Raw genomic sequence first — 22,985 nt, forward strand, 5'->3', positions numbered from 1 at the left:
GACCAGGCATTGGGCAAACCTAACGGCGGCCGCCGTTAGGTGTGAACGTTGCCGACGGCCAGGGCCGTCGGCATAGATGTACGCCCCCCGTCGGGAAAGCTACTATGCCGACGGCTTTCTATGCCGACGGCCTCCCGGGCTATGCCGACGTATATGTTGCCGACGGCCCTATGCCGACGTGGGCCGTCGGCATAGGTCTGTCCCGACGGGATTCAGGGCTAGGCATAGGGGGCGATTCTGGTAGTGGCAGTACCTAGACAATATTCTAGGTGTAGTTTCCTGTATGACTTTTAGAATTCTCCCTATTATACCACTTTGTTTGACATGTTCCTTGTAGGTACATCACTCCTCAGCTACCGGTAAACTAAGAAAAGAGCAATAATAATGTTAGACTTATTTGGTAAAATCAAGAAATTCATTGTACATATTCATTTTTTACATGTTCCCGTTAAGATTGCAGAAATTATTGTCACAATCTTGCAATTTTACCAATGGTGACAGCGATCTTACTTGTCTAGCAGTGCTATGCTGCTGCTATACTGCTCATTTGTGGGAGCAGTATTGGCCAACTTTGACCCTTGGGGTGTACCCATAAAATAGGACGAACGGTTGCATTTTATTACTCTCACGGGTGTTGCAGCTGCCTGTTTTCATCTGAATATTTGTTCATGCGAAAATAAATATTTTGAATAATCGCCTAAACCTGTGTTGCTTCGTTGGTGCCCATGGTAAGGAATTGAATGAGGTTCTGGCCATGGTTGTTGTTCTTATTTTATATTTTGTTCAAGATAAGAGAGTGTTATAAAACTATATTTATCTACTAGGTAAATCAAACTAAACATACATTTACTTTTTATTTTTCTGAGACATACGGAAATATTGTGGAATGAACCAAGATTGTTATAGATCCACTACGGTTGCAAAATAGAGACTGAATGATATTTATTTTTGAAATATTTTGTTTTGAGAGAAATTTGTAATAACACTAAAGTACTTAACAAAAATCACAACAGTAGCCAACAACAGTATACAATGATCACGCAATTTTTAAAACTGATAATAATTCATGCGGTGAGCATCCAGTAAGCTTGCATCTTTGTCCATCACTAGGTCAGCATCTTCATGTTTGGACTTAACACCAATATCACTCATGCAACAACTCTTGGTGCAATCAATTTCTCCCTTAACTGCATATAAATAAATTATCAAAATATTCAGAAATTTAGAACACACATACATATTTAACAGTGTCATCTGACATAAATGATAACAATCAGTAATTCTGAATTTCTTGTTCTTATGATTTTTACAAGAAACATAATGGATAGTTCAGAAGTTGCCTAAATCTGACAGGAAATTAAATTTTACTCGAGCCCTGCATTCTGAAAAAGTTCAGGCTACACACTGAACCTATCATACTCCAGTAGAGGCAGCTACGAAATTTCAGATTAAGGAGCAGATAATAAAAGCTCTTAATGATTAGTAAAATTGTTGTTCAGCGGTGCTCAATCCCCTTTTTCCGTTATTTGGAGCCAATTAAGTAACACACAATGTGTTTCATGCTTGGAGAACAGTAAATATAATTTCTAATTGCTTCATCCTTTACATGATAAAGTTACTTCACAAATTAGTGTAAAAAGAATTGTAACTCCATCATACTGAAATCTGCTGCACACGGACGTTGTAAAGCATCTTCACTGAAAATATAAACATGTATTTGTAGTGCGTAGAATGACACCAATTGCAAGATCATGTGTAGGTCCCAGCGTACCTTCTATAGAAAATTTTATATTAACACAAAGAAATCAAGAACTTACATTTTTGTGATTTGAAAACCCATTAATCCAATTGACTACCTGCATAGTTGTTCAGATGAAACAAAATAATGTTAAAATGTTACATAGACGCACACACATGGTACATGTGTTAGTAAAAAAATTGCAGCAATGCTCTTGCCAAGGAAAGACACACACGAACGGAGGTGAAGGGAGCCGAGAGAGACATCACAGCGACGGTGCACGGTGGCAGCAAGGATGATGAGATCAGGTGGCAGAGGGAGCTAACAGTGATCGTGAGGGTGGCTGATAGACATTGGCCCTTGTGAAGCAATTAGTCCAACAGTTTCGGGTGAAAATGCATCCCGAATTAAAAGAACATGGATGTGAATGGTCTTTATGTTACCCCCTTTGAAACTAAACGGTAAGATGGGGCTAATGCTGCTCCCCCTAGTAGTAAAATGTACCGTAAAAAGGCTCTGTACAAAATATTTTTGTGATGGAATGGGGTGCAATGGTACAGGAAAAATGATGAAATTTTGAAAGGGACAATGAAACGAAGACACCCATGCATGCAAATATAGAGAATAGTACGTACATGTGCTTCATAAGGTTTTCTATTTCCTCCATAGTTAGCCCACGAATCATCCCGTCTGTCACTACACCACCTCCACCTGATGTGCCGGCTGTTTCAGAACTAGTGTTGCCCCAGTTAAGAAAAACACTATCAAGGTTTTGAGGCTGCACTGCACTGGTCTGACCAGCAGAAGCATCTCCACGCATTCCATGTTGTACTGCTGGTGCTAGGTTGGACGACAATGATGCACTTACCATGCTTCCACTTGCTATAACTCCACCACTACCCTCATTACCATTACCATAATTATTATCACTAGAATTACCGTGAGGATAACCATAAGATTAATTATTGCCTTTACCATAATGATGATCATAATCATTAGCACTGAGAGTAGCATAATGATGATCATCACCATTTATGTCGCCAATGCCATTAGCATGATGATAACCATGACCATAAGTAGCACCTGCACCAAGATTAGTTGAGTGGTTCCCATTTCCAAGAATGCCATAGTCAACTTGTGATGCACCACCGCTTAGCCAACTGGCTTGGTTAATATCTCTTGCTCCTTGGGACCTCATATGGAATCTGTAGCTTCCCTCACTTTCTTGAGATTCCGAATAGTTCTTGGAAGTATTATTAGAATGTGGTGGCCTAGAGCTTGGCATGGTTGATAGCCCACCCTTACGACAGTCGCTTCTGTATTTCTGAAATTTCAAATATTGTAAAAACATCAATAAATGGGTGCTTGATTACTAGGGTACCATTTCTGAAAATTTATGTCATGATCATATAAATTTGATCTGCTGGTTGGTTTCAGATTAAAGAAACATCAACTAGGTAGTCTAAATCTTACCTGTAGATGGCTACTGACTTGAGCTGTAGTTACATATATACCGTCAATCTCCAAAAATTCTCTTATATTGTTTGGCGTGTCATCTGTATTAGAAAAGGAAAAAATATAAGTGGCTAGAGCTTAGAAAGATAGAAAAATCACAAAAAATGCGCTTTATTTATTTCAGGTCTATCATACTAAGTTTGCCCTAAAAATTCCCTTGACTATACATACCAATTGTAATAAGAAAGCATATAAATGATCAGAGTTGGGCAACTAATTCAAATAAAGCATGCAACGAGTATTACATAAGTGAAGGGGTCATTGTTTTAAATAGCACGCTTTCTCAACGCTATAACGACACTATATCATTTGGTGGGGCATCACGCTAAGCCATTTAGCACTATTTAGCTCATTTAGCGCGCTATACCTCAATTTTTTATAATAAAATTAAAATATTAAAATTTGCAATAGGACAGGGATAACTGAAATCTTTCAGCAACATACAAGCGTTCATAAAATCACCATATCATTTCGTTTATAATGTGATACAGAGAGGTACATATGCATGTTATGTGTTATCATATTTATCTATATTTGTCCAAATACAGGCTTCAAAAATGACAAAGATATAGAAGCAATGAATTTGTTATGCATTAATGGACTTGCAAATGATAAGTTATACATGGGGAAAAAAGAAAACCTTTTTGTTAAAAAAATGAATAAATCCTGTCAAATATGTGATAATTTAGCTTGCGTATACACGGGGGGTAATTAAAGGGTCAAAATGTTCTACATGAACTAGACTTATTTTGTATTTGAGTAAACTGAATTGCCTAGGTGTGTTTGTGATACAAATGTATAGCTAATTAGCTACAATGTTTTTGGACATTCTCTCTCTATCTACCCCTTTCCCTCCATCTCTCCCCCCCCCTCTCTCCTCCCTTACAATAGCTATGTGCAAAATCCATTTGCAAGCATAAACCCCAAACGAAGTTATCCGCTCTAAATCTCTATCAAACACACACAATTACAACATTTTTGCTAACTCCATTGTGCGTCCACTACCCCCACGTGAACCAACATGTAATTTGTAGTGCTACAATCAATGATTTTCCATATTTGGGGATGGCACCTCTCAAATGCAATTTGCCTGGATGGCTGACGCCAGCCTGTCAAATCATTTTAAACGGAGCCACATATGTGTTTAGGTGTGGTCTAGAAGGACGAACACATATGGTAACAAGACTGAAGAAATTGGTGTCTTACAACCCTACTTATATTTAAAAATGGTTGATCTTAAAGATGTATCTATTTTTGGGTGAGAGGGCTTTCAACCATTCTAGTCTTGGTACTCAAATATGGTATAAATTATGTGTTCGCCACTCATTCCTCAGTATCTAGAAATCAGAGGATAGATATTGCAATCTCGACTCCCTTTTCAATGAAAAAAGTAGGAAAACTAGGGCAATTTCCCAAGCTCACCCATGGGGATTCATTGCCATTGTCGACCTAGGCGAGGAAGAGGACGTAGAAACTTTTTATGAGCAACTGAACTGGCATAGGAAACACGAGAGGCTTTTTGAGGCCTACATACCATCACACGATCTCCATAACCCATGGTTCAACGGCGTGCCTCCTAAAGTATCGCATATGGGAACCTTTAGGATTTGTCGAAACCAATGCATAGTTCTTGCTAGATGAATCTACTTGCGATATTAGACGTAGTTCAAAGGTCGAATCATGGTTGTCATGAACAAAGGAAAAAGTTCATAACAATTCTTGCTCAATTCTCACCATCGGTACATCTTCAAGCGGTATCTATTTTAGAAGAGATTGCATTGAACTAATGGTGCGTCATGTTTTAACCAAAACATGGTAGAATTTTGAGTGTTTGTATGTAAACGTTCTCTATGGCAGACATGGAGGATAGACACTGGAGACTCCGCTCCCATGGAAATGAAGAAAGTATTATATATAGGGTAGCTGCCTTGGCTCACATCAAGGGTATCACTCGAATTGTTGACTTAGGCAAGGATTGGCACTTTAAGAAGGTCTAGAATGGCATGTAAACTAGAACATAGATGACTTCCCAATATAAGTGAACCATGATATGATATCACGTGCCCCTGCCTTTATTCGATGTAATGCTATCTGCCACCTCTCATGCACAAACTGTTGGAGCATGCAGAAGCCAACAAGTTGAGTACTTTTAGAAAAACCTCCTCATGAGATTTGACATGTCCCAAATGCAGGAACATAGGGGTAAAATGATATAAGGGAAAAGTTCAGATCATCTATGTATACATTCTTATAAATAGAAGATCTTAACAAGACATCCATTTCTTGTGAATAATAGTATATTATTGATAACGCATGGTACCACATACAAATAATATATAACTGAGCTTACTCTAACCAACACTTTGTGGAAAAGTTGGATGAAATATTATGAAGCCTCAATGGGTTGTCAATGAACAAAGTGGTGCAACTAAGGAAGCTTCCTTTTCTCACTCGAAGCGTGTCACTTGTATTGTCGATATAGGTGATGAAGAGGTCGTAGATGCTTTAAAAGTTGTCAGACTAGCATAATTGTGGTAACATGGGTAACCACATTTAGTGTTCTAGGACTTTATTTCACATACTGAGCTCCATTTTTCTCATGCATGATACATACCTATTGAGACCAATGTGTTAAACTTTTAAATTTCACTAAGTAATATACAATAAGGCCGTGTCTCACAATGTTGCAGAATTATTTTGTATGTATTCTCCATGATCTATATGTCATTTTATTGTTGATGTCCATGCACAAAAAAACTATGAATGGCAATTATGTCACTACATATTGACTTACCGTAGAAAACATTATTTTACTTGGTAAGCTTGTAAGGCGTGGACATTTGAGACATCTCAAGGAAAGTAGGTGAGAAAAATTGTCAAAACTGGAAAAGGGGGTGGACTGGGATGATGGAATAAACAAACATAAGAAAAAACCTTATGTATTATTCAAGTAGGGTAGGTTAATCTATTTGTATGTTTACTCAAAGTTTCGACATAGGAATGTATGATAATGGGATAACGGTAAGAGGTGTATATTCTTATTGATATGTTCTAGCTATATTATTAGCACCTCATTGTACCACCCAAATATGGTAGGAAGTTCATATTCATTACATAGTGATTGCCTTGGCAAGGTGGGGGGCAGATAGTAGAGGTTTGATAGAGACTTGTCAATGAGGAAAGCCAGGATAATCAAGTCAACTACCCCCAGCTTACCCCAAGTGTGTCATTGCAATTGTTGTAGGTGGTAGACACTTCCATAAGTTACCGATCTAGCATAGCCTTGGCAACATTAGGGACATAATGATATTTGAAGACCATTGGATTGTATACTCGCACATTTTAGTCTTTTATTTGATGTAACTTGGTCATCGTCTCCCATGTGTGAGCCTCCTTGTCGAAGCTAGTGAGTGAATGTTTTTAGTGAAGCCAAATTGTCTATTTATTCATAGTTTGACCATGGGAATGTAGATGAAATGTGATAGATAGAGAAATTTTTTAGCAATTTTTTGATATTCCAATTGATGGTGGAGTTGCAATAAGTTATACTACTATTTCTGAATGTACTTGATTAGTAGTATAATGAAAGTGCATTCATGCGAAAAGTTTTCCATGATAAAGCCAAATGATAGATATTGGATTATTAAATTCCATTGCAATGAACATACTAGGACAAGAGTGGGATGTTGTGTAGGCTTGCCCTGAGGAGATCAAGCCAATGTTGACTTAGGTGAGTACAAGATCATAGTAACTTTTAGAAGCTACGGAACATGAGTAATTAACCATCACACACTAGTAATATCTTAAGATATATGAACCTAAACATGTATGACATAATGAGCTACAAGCTTTCCTCGATGTACTGACACCTGTTGACTCCCCTGCATGAACCATTTTGGGCCATGCTGATTGTAACACGTCGAATACTTTTGGAGGGAGCTTCTTGTGTTGGTAGAATGGGCCTCTGAGTGTGGATGTATGGGAAACTAGATTAAGGGTGAAAGTTCATATATGATAGTAGTGTACTCCAACTGAAGGTGTATCCTTAAGAGATATCTATTTTAGGTGAGTATGTACTAGACATCTGGTACCTTATCGTACCATCCAAAATATGGTAGAATACTATGTGTATTTTGAAATGATGGATCCATGCTGAATAAATATATTGAATCCTTTGAAACTAAATTATGTGTATAGAAATGGTCTAAAAGTAGAATCATATGGGCTACAAGACTTTGGGAGGAGTATTCATAACAATGGTACATCTATGAATACAAGACAGATCTTGAAGACATATTTGTATTAGCTATTGAAAGTTGGTACCTCGTGGCACCACCAAAAGGTGGTAAGAAAACTCATGTGAACTGTTAACAAACTAATAGTCGCCCAACAAAAGTATAGAGAGTCAAACTGAACACGTCTGCCACTATATAGAATTTCCCATGTCCCTTCATATACTCCTTATGTGTGTGAGCCAAACTCAACGGTATCACCATAGAATCAATAACCGCCTTTTAGATGTGCTAATGGAGCTAACTCTTTCCCAGGTTCCACCATGGCATGGTTCATTGCTGCTGACACATGAACTTGTTCTACTCATGATACTATTGGGCATGGGTCTGAGTGGAAGGAATCCCAACACCAAGCATTGACATTGGTCTCTGTGCTCACTGATCTCGTAATATTGGAGTCGAGAGGCACTGCCGCACGGTGTGATCGTGTTCAAATTTATTGTTCCTATATTACCTTCAAGAACATCTTTGTGCTTTTGTGCAAGATCAAGTCTATCCAACGGCGATATTCATTGCATTGTGATGAGTTTCTTGTTCTAGGTGTGGTCTCTTGCATCATCTTTGATCTTCGATCTTCGATGATACATACAAAGCACCTCCCTGCACCACATGTGATTGTTCATGTGGTGGTGGCTGCCGTGCTCATCGTCTAGGAAATGATTTGTCATGGACAATCTCGGCCCTCCTTAATTTTATCCATATGTAAAGTTGTAACATCTGCATGATTTTATTATGAGATTTTTTTACCATACCCCTACTGCTAGGAATAGAGCGATATACATCTAATCCCATCATTGATTTATTAGGGCAATATAGAACTTCCCTATTTTTCATAGAAAACAAATTTCTTTGTTTGTAAGGGCCTAATGGGAAATATTTCATCCTATATTGTACATACATGGACAAAACCTCAATCTCCTCTTTTCATCCTCTTCATGCTGGTTTGCTCTATTCATTTAGCTCCCACTGTGCTCGTCTAGCATCTAGCCCCCCCCCCCTCAATGTTGCACGTCTGTGATCTAGTCAATGTCATAGGCTGGCACATCCATGACCTCGCAACCGTTTGCAAGTTCATGACCTTGTTATTGATCAGGGGTTCAATTATCTAAGCCCTAGCTGTATTATTGCAACGTAGAAAATATGTGGCAATAAAAATTTCTTCCAGGTGACAGCTGCCACAACTACCAAGCCATCGCTGAATTTCAAGCATGCATTAATATACAACTAAAATTTTGAATTTGAATTGAACATAGCCAATCTACAAAGGAGAATTTCCAATGTATAATTCTCCAGAAATTTGATCATATGCTTATTAACAAGCCAATGGATGAATCAAACTTACGATCATAGATATCGTCGTTCGGCTTGTCGCTTGTTATGTTGATGCAGTTGTAGCAGGTCCTTTGCAGCAGCCACTTAGCAGCTCCACTGAAGTCACCACCAAACAGGCCATTGGGCACCAAGAGTGGTGAAAGCACTCTGAACCACATCATGGCGGTCATGACTCCCTTGGCACATGTCATGTACGTCGTCTCCATGTGTTATTGTGAGATGAGATACTTTCTGTATAGCCTGCTCCTTGACGACGATGAGCTCCTCATCTACGGAAAAGAGGCAACCCGCTATCAAAACCTAAGAAGAAGTAGAATGGGTGTGTCACCTCGATCAGCTAGCGGGCCAAAAACTAGGATATTCCCAAACTGTGCTCAAATTACATATACTGCTTGCCACGAATGAGCAGTGTTGTCTCTACTTCTAACCCAACTATTCCACCAATATACATCACATTGGGAAGTTTGATCTCCATGGTTGAATGGCATATATTAATTATAGGGCACCATAAAAGAGCACTGAATTGTAAGGTCACAACATATGTATCCTGACCAGTGACCTCCTGAAGGAGATGTCAAGGGTCTGGTGTTGTAATGCCTTTGAAGTAATATATTAAGATTGGAATCCTTTCTACCTTGTGATTGTCTTGAAAAACTAGTCTCTTGTGGCTTGCAAGAAGAGATGACTAACATATATAATTAGACATGCCTTGTTTGAGAATTAGAGTAGTTCATATAAATAATTGAATTTTTAACCTAACAGAAGATATTCGATATGATTATTATTCGAAAGGTCACTAGGGGGAAAGCCCAAATGAACATTTTCATTAGCCGTAATCATGGCAGAATATCAGAGGTACACAGTTTTAGGCCATTGACAAGCAGGCAACAACCAAGGAAATGAAAGGTGCACCAGGGCAAGGCAGCGAAGCCCAGCACCCAAAATTCTAAGATCGATTAATAGATCATAAGTGAGTGTCACCACAGACAAAATAGGACATTAATGTCAATTTTTCCCATAATAATAGAAAAAGGGAGCATGCTGGTTGCGAACATCTAGGCATTCTAGATCTCCAAAATGTTCCTGAGGATGGCAAGGCAGACTATGGGGTATAGGCGAGGGTGATCCGTGAGGTCGAGGGTGCTGATAAGGCACACCACCTCCAGCATGGTGCTTCAAGGTTTCTTCACCACAACAAAAGACATATGCTACAGTGCAAATGTTATGGCGGTGGTGGAGATGGGTAGTTGCTGATGATGGAAGAACCAAAGGAATAATTTACATTTATAGGGGTGTAGCTATGCTAGATCATGGGGGGCGATGGTGTCCACAACATGCATCGCCATGCTTAATTAATACACCATATGTGCCATGAATGAGGCATCGGAGAGGTGCATGATGCGATGGTTCAACACCTTAGATGAGAGTGATATCTTCCCCAACTCATCACACAGGTTGCCAATCTCGGTGTGCATGACCGCAGAGAGACTAGTTAGTCGGTGGTCTTCAATGCACAAAAGGATAGACGCAATGCATGCTTTGGGGCCGATGAAGTGCGTGTAGAGAACGGGGAAGCAAGACTCAAGTCTCTTCACCCCACCAGAAAGCAATGCGCTTCATGTCACCACGGCTTGTTGATCTCCATCCAGACGATATTGCACTTGGCACTAGGTACACTGGTGACATGGTCCTAGAAAATCGATTGCTATCTCTTCACAGAGGCGGCATGCGCTTCAATAAGCTATAGAGACCCATGGTGTAGGTAGGTAGGGCAGTGAGGATGGCTTCGACAAAATTACCCTTGCTAGCTGAGGAAAGCGGTGTGCCACACAACCTAGTGAGTCCTTTGTGTACAAGTGAAATGGGAGGGATGAGGTCGATGATATGGGCTTGTGGATGGAGAGCGGAGGCCCAAGTACTATTGCGGGAAGCTGGACACCAGACAACCAAACACCGAGTCCAGTTTTTCGGCAATCTCTAATGCGACATTGAGAGGAATGAACGTGCACTTGGAAAAGTTGAGGGTGAGGCCGGCGATTGTCGCGAAGATGTCATCCAAATATAGCGGCACTGGGCACGACAATAAGGGGACGAGGGGGTGTTTGGTGGACATCGTTGGCACCAATGGTGAGGACGAGGAACTGGAGAACATACACAACTAGGATGAAGAGGTAGGGGACAAGGGATCCCTTAATGGAGCCCATTTCGGTAGTGATGCAATTGTTGGGGATACCATTGATGATGACTACAGACCGACTTGACGTGTTGTGGTCCTAAATCCACTTTCGCGCGAGGGAAGGGAAACCACTATTGCCACCTAAGACGTGGAATCTAATGCTGCTTGAAGTGAAGCTTGAGCACCACCGCCGGCACACTGTACTTACTGAAGCATTGCACGAGCTTCACGGGGACGATGGAATTTTCAAAGATCCATCGCCCATGGAGAAAGCATGGCTGCTCAAAATGCACAAGGAAAGGAATGTACGGCTTTTTGTGAGACATCATGACTCAGGACAACATCTTTGGATGGGGGAGGGCAGTTTTGCAATGAGATGCGACAAATATTTGTCAGAGAAGTGGGAGTGTCCACCTTGAGCAGGAGGGCAATGAAGGATATGTTGATGTTGGATAATCAGCCTCCTGTTTGTAGAACAATTTTGTGAGAGCAGTACGATTGAGGAGAAGTGACCATAGGCATGCTTGAGGAAAATCGGACAATACCCATTAGGGCTTGGAGTAGTGTCAGGCTTCATTCCAAAGACAACTGCCTTGAGCTCAGATGCAGAGAGCGGATACACAAGCAACACCGCCTGGAAGGCATTCAAGAGTGTGTGTGTCATGAGGAGTTGGAGGTTAATGTTGCCGTGAACCGATATCTTCGTGCCTGGGAGCGGATGGTAGAAGTCGTGCATTTCGTTTCGCGATGGGCGCGGTGCTTAACCCCATTAAGATTGAGGCATGCGATCTACTTGTTGCAGAATTGGGTTGACACACGGCCATGGAAGAAGTTGAAGTCCGATCTCCGAGTTTGCAAAAGCATATTTTGCTCCTATACCACCAAAATTCCACACAACAGTGTTCATGGGGGGCAAGGGAGTGTTTCACAAGGGAGAGTGCAAGAGGAATTTAGGGTTAGGGAGACCATCTTTCTCCTTTAGGTGATCATGGAAAAGGGTTGTGATGTACAGTTCTTGACGATGACATTGCGGTATTTGAGCTTCTTTGAAAAATCTTAAGCCCACTCTAGATCCGCTTCAGATGCAACCCGAGACAATGGGTCGGCTATAGGTCAGGGGCGCTACCGAAGTGGCAACCACATGGAAAACAAGGTACCCAACCCATTTCCCACTGAACCAGAAGATGGTAGCACATGGAACCGTCGTAGTAGTGATGATGACGATAGGGATGTGCCCGAAGGCGTGAGAGGGGATGCAGGTGACTACAGAGTCCGGCATGATCGAGCACCCATCGTTGTTCACAAGGAACGTATCCATCTTGACGTGTGCGGGGGGGGGGGTCAAGATTTCATCAAGCTAGACACGGTCGAGGAGAGGTAGCTCGAATAAAGTAGCAGCGTCGATGTAGTCATTGAAGAGGAGGGCGTTGGTGGGCATTGAAGTTGTCTTCTTTGTCGGATCACGGGTTTCAGCAAACCCTTGAGGTTCGAACTCTGGGGTGCGCGCGAAGTTCTTTCCCTCCTACCGATCTACGCCCTAGCTCGCTAAGGTCTCGCGGACGAACTTGACGCACTCGCAACACAAAGACACAAGGTTTATACTGGTTCGGGCCACCGATGTGGTGTAATACCCCTGTTCAAGAATTCATCCGATTAACCAGTTAACTTGCCGATTAATCCCTACTCGTAGGGTCACCGAGTAGCCGATAAACTGAAAAATCGCCCGATTAATTGATTAAATGGCCGATTAACTTGCCGATTCACCGATTAATCCCCTACTCGCCAGCCAATCGAGCAGCTACCAGTTAACGATTTCCTCAACAATGTGTAATGCCCTACTCCAGTGCGGTGGTGGTGGATCACCTCTTGGGCTGATGATGAACCAAACAAGGGGAAGAACAGCCTCCTAAGGTTGAGGTGTTCTTGTGCTTGGTGTGCCAAGGGTTGGCCTTTTATCAGATCCTATCTCCTTTGATCTCTCTCTCTCTCCCTTCGATCCCTCTCTCTAGGTGGTGGCTAGTCCAACTTATATAGGCCATGGTCCTCTCCCCAAATATTGAGCGGGAAGGGAGCCAACAACGGCGGCCAATTTGAAAGGGGACAACTAGTACAAGCTGTCCTGACAAAAGGTGGTCTTCGCCTGCCAAAGGCTCTGGTGGTGACGCCGTGCTGGGCTCCATGGTGACCTCCATCCTGCCGTCCTTCTGGTCTTGGTCTTGTTGCACCGATATGGAAACCTTTTGCCTGATGCCTCGGTACTCCGCACCTACGCTTGCCTCCTTAGCACCAAAGAGGAAACAAGGACACTGCGCGCTGGCGCCCGCCTGGTGTCGATCGTCATGGCTCACGCCACGAGAGCCTCGCGAGGTTCGCCCCGCCTTGATATCTCCGCTCCTCACGAGGCAGCCTGGTGAGGCCGCTGCTAAGGAGGTCTTGGGACGTCCGTCTCGCGAGGCTTAGCCCCTCGTGAGGGTCTTGAATGCCTTGTTGATGATGATGGGCCGTCCAGACCTGCCAGCACAGCCACGCCATGGGCCGCAGGCAGGCAAGTCTGGGGACCCCCATTCCCAGAACGCCGACAATCTTTCCGCACTTCAGCGTCACAAACAAAGTTAAAATTGCCCACCGAGGCCCACAGCTGCCGATGTGTTGCCCATAGCAGCAATATTCTCTAAAAACACTCCTCTCTCTCTTGCCCATTGCATGGGCCGTATGAGTTGGTGATGGAGAAACAAACCCTAGATGTGGGGCAGGAAAAAGGCGTCGAGATGAACCCAGGCCTTTAGTTGAAAAAACTAGGCCGAAGGCCGGATCGTTCCAGGTGGCGTCGACGCTAGCATGGCCTGGACCACAACAAAACCAGGCACCATGTGATCTCCCAGCATAGCTCGCTTGGCATGGCGTGGTGCGGTAGTGGAGAGGAAGTAGCACCATCCAGGTCGGGGGAGGTTGGGAGCGGGGGTTGTACGGAGACTCGGGGATGGGAAAGACATGCATGTTTAGGAAAACACGAAGGCCGGAACCTTGCAGGACGCCCTCCTCTGCCCAGAGCAACTATGACGAATGTAGAAAATGGGATCTCGGCAATCTTTGACACGGTGGCTTAAGTAGAGGGAGTGGCCCTAGGGGCTAGAGAGCTCCGCTTGGTGATATGCTTTGGGAGAGGAGCGAGGCCCTTTAGCGGAGATGGTTAGGGCTGGGAAGAGGCAATCTATGCGTAAGTGAGGGAGATGTTCTTTTATATAGTGGAGGCAACAAACATGCTAACCGAGGCTGGAGCATGCGGTGCACATGAGGAGGCGAGGTGTCAAGTGGTGGGGTGGATGAATCACATGGGCTAGGGGCAGGGGCTAGGAATGTGAGGGGGAGCGACCACATTAATGTAGATGAGACAAGATGGGGTAGGTCACGGTAGTTGTCTCTCCTAGTCGCTACAACACTCAAGTGTTGGTGGTCCCAGGCAGCAGGGGGAACCAGAGCAACACTGCAGCCGTTGCCAAGGAACTGCCCAACTGCCATAGACCCAGGAGCAAACGGCCCACTCCTGGAAGTGGAGCCCAATCCCTATGGCAGTAGTGCAGTTTGAACAGGGGATGCGCAATGGTCAAGGACGAGTGGAAGTGGAGGAGGCTACGACCATGGTGTAGATCATTATGGGAGATAATGAATTGGCCACCGTGGGGCTGGCAATAGCTTTTTGGAAGACAAATCCAACACAAGTAGTCATGAAAATCGATGCGAGGTAAGCCAATCCAGAATGTCAATGCACCGATGACCAAGACGAGGTTGCGGTAGTCAAAGCAGGGGAAGGGAAAGGGCTAGAGCACAACCGGGATGTCAAAACAAATTGGCCATCGAGGGAGAGTAGATGCTCCCGGACGAACCCCTAGATGGTAGGTGCTGACCGGGACGGTGAGCTCAAGTTGCTGGTCAAATGACTAGACGTGGACAACCAAGGAGGCCAGGAATGGGTGGTGAAGCCAATGTGAGTGGACTGGGGGATGTGGTGAGGGCCCGGGGAGCAAGGGGAGCACCGAGAGAACGCACATGCGGCGGGAGTGGAAGGGGGAGGGGGATGACGGGGTGTCACAACCCAAGTCTACAGAGCTACCTAAACATAACCATCCACTCCTCCAATATACATATGTCATCGATTCAATGAGTTACCACGCTACACCTACTAATGAAATAATTATTCTCATCCAACCAAGCCAAAATATATTCGAACCTACAATCCCATACTACTCATATGCATCACATGCATAGAAGCTATCTTATATATACAGCTTGCAGAAAAGAGAACACTCTCGAGCTACTCGTGACCCTATCACCTGGTCCCCACCCCAAGAGAGATCACTCATATGTCAGCAAGTTTGGCCATATATGTCTATCTAGTAGTACCACAGTAGTAGAACACGTAGTGAGCACCCAATTATTAAGAATAAACTATGTAGTATGATGCATTTATTAACAACAAAACAGATAAGCATGGAGAAAGAAAAGATGGTCCACATGTTGCTATCCTGTATTGACCATGCATGCATTTCGTATGTATCTCACGCACCTCCTGTTGTCTTTAGCTGGCTGACCGCATTGACAAACAATTCATGCATCTCTGTAGTCCACTCGACCTTTTTCTTCTTTGTGGTCCCCAGCTGCAGGCCGCCTTCGGAAGCCCCCTTGCCCTTGTTGGAATCGTTCAGTCCTTGCCCTCTCTTCCTTGGCGTGTCATCCAGATGGACGCCTTGGCTGTGGCGAGGGTTAGGGTTCTCCGTGGCTGCGCCGGCGGCTTTGCGCCTCCACCGCACGACTTGCTGCCAGATGAAGTATATCTGCATGTCACGTAGGGGCTTGTCCATCAAGTAGCAAGCGCCTTCCTGCAATCCCTTTCCCTTGTCTCCATGGTCTCGTCGCCCGAGAACACTGCAGAAAAGCAGCATGTACATCTATCAGATCTACAATTTCATCTATGAGTATCAGTATGTGTATATATATGCCTACAAACAACCTGGAACATGGATATGTTTGTGGCATGTGTTTATTTATAAAAAAAAATATGTGTGGCATGTGTGAGGACTTACTAAGGACGACAGGGTAACGTTTCCCGACGCGCTTGACAAGGCCGAAGCCGTCAATCCCTCGTCCCCGCGTCCGTGCGACGGTCATGATGAAGTCGATCCCATCCGGGTTCTTCTCCACCTCTTTCAGCGCATCTGCAGGCGAGGCGCTGGCCGTCACTGCACCGAGGCGGCTGTCGGTCAGAACACAAAGAGCAAACTGAGGCAAGAGATCCAATATTAATGGACCGGACGACGTACCTTCGTAGCCTAGCACCCAAAATTCTAAGATCGATTAATAGATCATAAATGAGCGTCACCACAGACACAATAGGACATTAATGTCAATTTTTCCCATAACAATAGAAAAAGGGAGCATGCTGGTTGCGAACATCTAGGCATTCTGGCTCTCCCAAATGTTCCTAAGGATGGCAAGGCAAACTGTGGGGTATAGGCGAGGGTGATCCGTGAGGTTGAGGGTGCTGATAAGGCACACCACCTCCAGCGTGGTGGCAATAGGCACATTCAGTGCCCAAATGACATGGGCGTGGATGCATGCCTGAAGCAGGTGCTTCAGGGTTTCTTCACCACAACAGAAGACATATGCTATGGTGCAAATGTTGTGGCGGTGGTGGAGATGGATAGTTGCCGATGATGGAAGAACCAAAGGAAGAATTTACATTTACGGCGACATAGCTATGCTAGGTCATGGGCGGCGATGGTGTCCACAACATGCATCACCATGCTTAATTAATACACCATATGTGCCATGAACGAGGCATCGGAGGGGTGCATGATGTGATGGTTCGACACCTTAGATGAGAGTGATATCTTCCCCAACTCATCACACAGGTTGCTAATCTCGGTGTGCATGAACGCAGAGAGACTAGTTAGTCGGTGGTCTTCAATGCACAAAAGGATAGTCGCAATGCATGCCTTGGGGCCAATGAAGTGCGTGTAGAGAACAGGGAAACGAGAGTCCAAAGTCTCTTCACCCCACCAGAAAGCCATGTGCTTCACGTTTCCACGGCTTGTTGGTCTCCATCCAGACGATACTGCACTTGGCACTAGGTACACTGATGTCATGGTCCTAGAAAATTGATTGCTATCTCTTCATAGAGGCGGCATGTGTGCCTTCAACAAGCTATAGAGACCCATGGTGTATGTAGGTAGGGTAATGAGGATGGCTTCGACAAAATTACCCTTGCCAGCTGAGGAAAGCGGTGTGCCACACAACCTAGTGAGCCATTTGTGTACAAGTGAAATGGGAGGGATGAGGTCGATGATATGAGCTCGTGGATGGAGAGCGGAGGCCCAAGTACTGTTGGCGGGAAGCTGGATACCAGACAACCAAACACCGAGTCCAGTTTTTCGGCAATCTCTGATGCGACATTGAGAGGAATGAACGTGCACTTGGAAAAGTTGAGGGTGAGGCCAGTGATTGCCGCGAAGATGTCATCCAAATATAGCAGCACTGGGAACGACAATAAGGGGACGAGGGGGTGTTTGGTGGACATTGTTGGCACCAATGGTGAGGATGAGGAACTGGAGAACATACACAACTAGGATGAAGAGGTAGGCGACAAGGGATCCCTTGACGGAGCCCATTTCGGTAGTGATGCAATTGCTGGGGCTACCATTGATGATGACTACAGATCGACTCGACGTGTTATGGTCCTAAATCCACTTTCGCCCGGGGGAAGGGAAACCACTATTGCCACCTAAGACATGGAATCTAATGCTGTTTGAAGTGAAGCTTGAGCACCACCACCGGCACACTGTACTTATGGAAGCATTGCATGAGCTTCACGGTGACGATGGAATTTTCAAAGATCCATCGCCCACGGAGAAAGCATGGCTGCTCAAAATGCACAAGGAAAGGAATGTCCGGCTTCTGGTGAGACATCATGACTCACGACAACATCTTTGGGCGGGGGAGGGCAGTTTTGCAATGAGATGCGACAAATATTTGTCAGAGAAGTGGGAGTGTCCACCTTGAGCAGGAGGGCAATGAAGGATATGTTGATGCCGAATAATCAGCCTCCTGTTTGTAGAACCGTTTTGTGAGAGCGGTACGATGGGGAGATGTGACCATAGGCATGCTTGAGGAAAATCGGACAATACCCATTAGGGCTTGGAGTAGTGTCAGGCTTCATTCCAAAGACAACTGCCTTGAGCTTAGAGGCAGAGAGCGGATACACAAGCAACACCGCCTGGAAGGCATCGAAGAGTGTGTGCGTCATGAGGAGTTGGTGGTTAATGTTGTCGTGAACCGATATCTTCGTGCCCGGGAGCGGTTGGTAGAAGTCATGAAGGGTGCATTTCATTTCGCGATGGGCGCGGTGCTTAACCCCATTTAGATTGAGGCACACGATCTGCTTGTTGAAGAATTGGGTTGATGCACGGGCATGGAAGAAGTAGAAGTTCCCATCTCCGAGTTTGCAAAAGCATATTTTGCTCCTATACCACCAAAATTCCATACAATAGTGTTCATGGGGGGCAAGGGAGTGTTTCACGAGGGAGAGTGCAAGAGGAATTTAGGGTTAGGGAGACCATCTTTCTCCTTAAGGTGATCGTGGAAAAGGGTCGTGATGTGGCAGTTCTTGGCAATGACATTGCGGTATTTGAGCTGCTTTGAAAAATCTTAAGCCCACTCCAGAAACGCTTTAGATGCAACCCGAGCCATTGGTCGGCTATAGGTCAGGGGCGCTACCGCAGTGGCAACCACATGGAAAACAAGGTACCCAACCCATTGCCCACTGAACCAGAAGATGGTAGCACATGGAACCGTCGTAGTAGTGATGATGACAATAGGGATGTGCCCGAAGGCGTGAGAGGGGATGCAGGTGACGGCAGAGTCCGGCATGATCGAGCACCCATCGTTGTTCACAAGGAACATATCCATCTTGACGTGTGCGGGGGGTCAAGATTTCATCAAGCTAGACCCGGTCGAGGAGAGGTAGCTCGAATAAAGTAGCAGCGTTGATGTAGTCATTGAAGAGGAGGGTGTCGGTGGGCATTGAAGTTGTCATCTTTCCGCACTTTAGGGTCACAGACAAAGTTAAAATTGCCCATCGAGGCCCATGGCTGCCGATGCGTTGCCCATAGTAGCAATATTCTCTAAAACACTCCTCTCTCTTGCCCATTGCATGGGCTGTATGCGTTGGTGATGGATAAACAAACCCGAGACGTGGGGCAGGAAAAAGGCGTCGAGATGAACTCGAGCCTTTAGTAGATAAAACTAGGCCGAAGGCCGGATCGTTCCAGGTGGCGTCGACGTTAGCATGGCCTGGCCCACAACAAAACCAGGCACCATGTGATCTCCCAGCATAGCTTGCTTGGCATGGCATGGTGCGGCAGTGGAGAGGAATAAGCAGCATCCAGGTCGGGGGAAGTTGGGAGCGGGGTTGTACGGAGACTCGGGGATGGGAAAGACATGCATGTTTAGGAAAACACGAAGGCTGGAACCTTGCAGGACGCCCTCTTGTGCCCAGAGCAACTATGAAAAATGTAGAAAATAGGATCTCAACAATCTTTGACACAGTGGCTTAGATAGAGGGAGTGGCCCTAGAGGCTAGAGAGGCCTGCTTGGTGATAGGCTTTGGGAGAGGAGCGAGGCCCTTGAGCGGAGATGGTCAGGGATGGGAAAAGGCAATCTATGCGTAAGTGAGGGAGAGGTTATTTTATATAGTGGAGGCAACAAACATGCTGATCGAGGCTGGCCCAGGAGCATACGGTGCACATGAGGAGGCGAGGTGGCAAGTGGTGGGGTGGATGAATCACATGGGCTAGGGGCAAGGGCTAGGAATGTGAGGGGAGCGACCACATTAATGTAGATGAGACAGGATGGGGTAGGTCACCGTAGTTGTCTCTCCTAGTCGCTACAACACTCAAGTGTTGGTGGTCCCAAGCATTAGGGGGAACCAGAGAAACATTGCAGCCGTTGCCAGGGAACTGCCCAACTGCCATAGACCCAGGCGCAAACGGCCCACTCCTGGAAGTGGAGCCCAATCCCTATGGCAGTAGTGCAGTTTGAACAGGGGATGCGCAATGGTCAAGGACGAGTGGAAGTGGAGGAGGCTACGACCATGGTGTAGATCGTCGTGGGAGAGAATGAATTTGCCACCGTGGGGGTGGCAATAGCTTTTTGGAAGACAAATCCAACACAATTAGTCGTGAAAATCGATGCGCGGTAAGCCAATCCAGAATGTCAATGCACCGATGACCAAGATGAGGTTGCAGTAGTCAAAGCAGGGGAAGGGAAAGGGCTAGAGCACAACCGGGACGTCAAAAAAATTGGCCAACGAGGGAGAGCAGATGCTCCCGGACGAACCCCTATAAGGTAGGTGCTGACCGGGCCGGTGAGCACAAGTTGTTGGTCAAACGACTAGACGTGGACAACCAAGGAGGCCAGGAATGGGTGATGAAGCCAATGTGAGTGGACTGGGGGATGTGGTGAGGGCCGGGGAGCAAGAGGAGCGCTAAGAGAGCGCACATGCGGCGGGAGTGGAAGGGGGAGGGGGGATGATGGGGTGTCACAACCTAAGTCTACAGAGCTACCTAATATACATATGTCATCGATTCAATGAGTTACCACGCTACACCTACTAATGAAATAATTATCCTCATCCAACCAAGCCAAAATATATTCCAACCTGCAATCCCATACTACTCATATGCATCACATGCATAGAAGCTATCTTATATATACAGGTTGCAGAAAAGAGAACACTGTCGAGCTACTCGTGATCCTATCACCTAGTCCCCACCCCAAGAGAGATCACTCATACGTCAGCAAGTTTGGCCACATATCTCTATCTAGTAGTACCAAACTAGTAAAACATGTAGTGAGCACCCAATTATTAAGAATAAACTATGTAGTATGATGGATTTATTAACAACAAAACAGATAAGCATGGAGAAAGAAAAGATGGTCCACATGTTGCTATCCTGTATTTGACCATGCATGTATTTCGTATGTATCTCACGCACCTCCTGTTGTCTTTAGCTGGGTCACCGCATTGACGAACAATTCATGCATCTCTGTAGTCCACTCGACCTTTTTCTTCTTTGTGGTCCCCAGCTGCAGGCCGCCCTCGGAAGCCCCCTTGCCCTTGTTGGAATCGTTCAGTCCTTGCCTTCTCTTCCTTGGCGTGTCATCCAGATGGACGCCTTGGCTGTGGCGAGGGTTAGGGTTCTCCATGGCTGCGCCGGCGGCTTTGCACCTCCACTGCACGACTTGCTGCCAGATGAAGTATATCTGCACGTCACGTAGGGGCTTGTCCATCAAGTAGCAAGCGCCTTCCTGCAATCCCCTTTTCCTTGTCTCCATGGTCTCGTCGCCCGAGAACACTGCAGAAAAGCAGCATGTACATCTATCAGATCTACAATTTCATCTATGAGTATCAGTATGTGTATATATATGCCTACAAACAACCTGGAACATGGATATGTTTGTGGCATGTGTTTATTTATAAAAAAAAAATATGTGTGGCATGTGTGAGGACTTACTAAGGACGACAGGGTAACGTTTCCCGACGCGCTTGACAAGGCCGAAGCCGTCCATCCCTCATCCCCGCGTCCGTGCGACGGTCATGATGAAGTCGATCCCATCCGGGTTCTTCTCCACCTCTTTCAGCGCATCTGCAGGCGAGGCGCTGGCCGTCACTGCACCGAGGCGGCTGTCGGTCAGAACACAAAGAGCAAACTGAGGCAAGAGATCCAATATTAATGGACCGGACGACGTACCTTCGTAGCCGCCGCGCCGAAGCATCTGCGTCAAGGTCTGGAGGCAGACGGGATCATCGTCCACAGCAAGGACCTTCAGCCCCTCTGTCCCCATCAATTCCGTGGTGGCCATGTCCTCGTCGCCGTTCGCCATCGTCGCTGCGCGCTCGGGTCACACGCGCTTCAAACTCTTGCCCGTCAGGGCCGAGCGTTGAGAGTGAGGAGCGTTGTGAGAGTGAGGAGCGTGCTCTCGCCTAGAAAAAGTAGAGCATTCAGAGCGTGCTGAAACTGAAAGTCGAGGCCCAAATAAACAGACACGTGTATGCTCTACAGCAGCACCAGTATGAAGAGACAAAACTTTACAGCAGCACCAGCATGAAGAGACAAAACCATACAGCAGCACCATGAATGCTAGCTAGCATGCACATCCGTTACAGTCAAACACGTAAAGCATGCACCCAACCATCTGTATTTGTATCATTATTATTACATAATTAAAACGAAAGCTGAAAAGTGTACGTGGTGCATCCAGAAACACTAAAATATCTACACTATTAATTTTTTTGTATTAATCAGCCAAGATTTTTTTTTCGGGTGATCAGCCAAGATTTTTAAGAGATACAAAACCTACATTAACCATGGTCAGGACAAGTGCCTGCAAGAAATGGATTGGCATACCCCGCTTACCCCCTCAAAAATATACTGAAAGGTGAGTTTGTATTCTCCCGTCCTTTCTTTGAAAATGTGCTGCATCTCCAATCAAACCGGTGCCGTATGAGAGGACAAGACACGGGGAATCCTTCAAGTACAGGACCCATGATTCATGATCAAGATCACACGAAGCATGTCCGGTCCGGCGGATGATAGACACCCCTAGAAGCACGAACTAGTGATGTGGGCACAAAACAATGAGACAAAAACTATATCTTCAAGATGGAAGCACTTTAAGTGTAAAGCACCCAACCGTCTCCATTAGTATTATTATTACATACACCTGCAAAAAAAGTATTATTATTACATAATTAAAACATAAGCAAAAGAAGCCACGTGCTTCATCCACATACACTAAAATATCTACACTATTAATATCTATCTATCTATCTATATCTATCTATATCTATCTATCTATCTATCTATATCTATATCTA

The 22,985-nt window shown here is 45.1% G+C and overlaps 1 pseudogene; it reads right to left on the reverse strand.

The window, feature by feature from the left end:
• Positions 1 to 1,852: 1,852 nt before the first annotated feature.
• On the reverse strand, positions 1,853 to 22,045 carry LOC125516343 (annotated as a pseudogene).
• Positions 22,046 to 22,985: the final 940 nt, after the last annotated feature.

The sequence above is a fragment of the Triticum urartu genome, chromosome 6, assembly GCF_003073215.2.
Source record: "Triticum urartu cultivar G1812 chromosome 6, Tu2.1, whole genome shotgun sequence".
In the NCBI taxonomy this organism is placed as follows: Eukaryota; Viridiplantae; Streptophyta; class Magnoliopsida; order Poales; family Poaceae; genus Triticum; species Triticum urartu.